We start from the raw sequence: 2,070 nt of genomic DNA on the forward strand, positions 1-2,070 counted from the left end.
TCTCACCTCAATCTCCCCTCCTCCAGTTTTCATCCATCCCCCCTTGTCCTCTCCCTCCCTGCCCTTGTCCCAAGCCCCTCCCCAGCTTTCCTGGAGCCCTCTTCATTTTCCTCCAAAAACCTGTTCCCCCTCAGTGCCACGACTCTGGGAAGGACACACACACACTCACACACACACTCACTCACTCACACACTCACACACACACTCACTCACACACACACACTCACACACACTCACACACTCACAGACACACACTCACACAGTCACAGTCACACTCACACACCCTCTTCATAAGCATAAAATGCTGTTTCATCCCCAATAATGGAGCAACCAAAAGCCCCCTGTGAAGGAAGTGTCATTCTTTGACACTTGGATGTACTGAACATTTCCCTGTTTCTATTGTCCCTGTTTCCCAGTGGTGTTCCTGTCAGTGCTGGGATTCCAGAGCCTGCTTTGCTCTCACCTTGGAGCCCTTTCCCACGCTGACCTGTTTGTACCTCAACTCCGGTATCGCCGGGAGCACCAGTAGGAGCCTCCAGGTCTCATCCCTGCCAGGAACTGGTCCCAGGGCTTTCCATTCCCAACCTAACCCTTTTCCAAGGGCTGTGGTGCAGGCCCGTGCCAGGCACTTGCTCTCTGGTTGCTGACACTGCTTCTGGCCAGCACAGCTGGGAACTGCTTCTCACTCACCCTCTGCCCCTCACACTCCCCTTCCCCTCCCCTCCTCTGCAGTGGGTTATTGATGCAGCCACATCACACCCCCTGGGCTCTGCCCCAACAACCTCAGGAGGGTTCTGGAGATTTGCTGCTCACTCCAACATGTGTAAAAGCTGTTGCTTCTGGGCAGAACATCTTTCCTTTCAAATGGCACCAGCACGAGGGGAGGTGTTTGTTGCTTCAGCTGCAAAGGCTGTGGTGGAGTTTTAACCCTGGGAACAGGGAAGTGGAAGGGAAGTCATTGGTAAGAACTCATTTTTTAAGGCCATGGACAAGTAGGGCTGAGCCTTCCTCACGTGGCACTTGGTGGGAATGCTGCTTGGGCTCCAGGGGTGCCACATGAGCCCTGACATGTGAGCAGCATCATCCCTGTGGCAGGTGGGCAGAATGATGCCATCCTGTACCAGTAGCCCTGGCCTCACGTTGCCCAGCAGCAGCACCACCCAGCTGCACCAGGGGCATCATTCCAGTGATAGCCTCAAGATTTCCTGGACTGTAGACATCTTTTGTCAGCTGTGAAAGCATTGATTGCTCAGCCTGTGCTAGGGGAGAATAGCTGCAAGAATACCTTGTGAATCCTGCCTTTCATTTGCTCAGTACTCCAGAAAATGCAACCAACAAAACCCATTTCCCTCGGAAAGGTCTTTGTAAAAGAAGTGGCCTCTTCCCTGCCCAGCCCCCCAGCTCTCTGCTAATTGCTTTCCTGCTCCCCCTCCTTGTCCTTCCTCTCTCCCTGCCTCACTGCCTGAAAAGCAGTTCCCTGCTCCACTCACCTGTGGGCACAGCAGGGTGGCCAGAAAATGAAGGTGGCACCTCCAGGTGGGGATGTTGGCAGGGCAGGAACCTGGGGTGGGGGTGAGGAGGGAGCAGAAGGAGCTGCCCCAAGTCCCAGAGCTGGGTCTGCAGGCACCACAGGGCACAGGGGGTGAAGAGCAGCCTGCTCAGAATGGGAACTGCCCCCAGCAGCTCCCAGGTCTTCAGGCAGTCTTTGATTTTAGGGCCAGTTGGCTACGTGGAGGCTTTAATGTTGGTTTTGTTGAGCTGGGGTTCCTGCTGGGCACGGTGTGGTCCAGCCATGGTTCTGTGGATCCCTGGTTCCCTGGCTGGTCCTCAGGGATGGGTAAGATTCAATTTCCACATCTGTAACCAGAAAAACAAAGGAATCTCTGTAAGTGCTTGTACCAAGAGGATCTAGAAAAAGAGGTAAGGGATGTCTCCTGGAGTCAAACATGGACCCACACACAGAGCAGCTCTCTTCAAGCTGCCTGTCACGATGGCATTTGGGGTGCAGGACAGCATCCAGCCTGCAGCAATGCTGGTTGAGAGAAGCAGCATTTGGAAGAGAATTCAGCA

The sequence above is a fragment of the Chaetura pelagica genome, unplaced genomic scaffold, assembly GCF_000747805.2.
Source record: "Chaetura pelagica isolate M959 unplaced genomic scaffold, ChaPel_1.0 scaffold118, whole genome shotgun sequence".
Taxonomy (NCBI): domain Eukaryota; kingdom Metazoa; phylum Chordata; class Aves; order Apodiformes; family Apodidae; genus Chaetura; species Chaetura pelagica.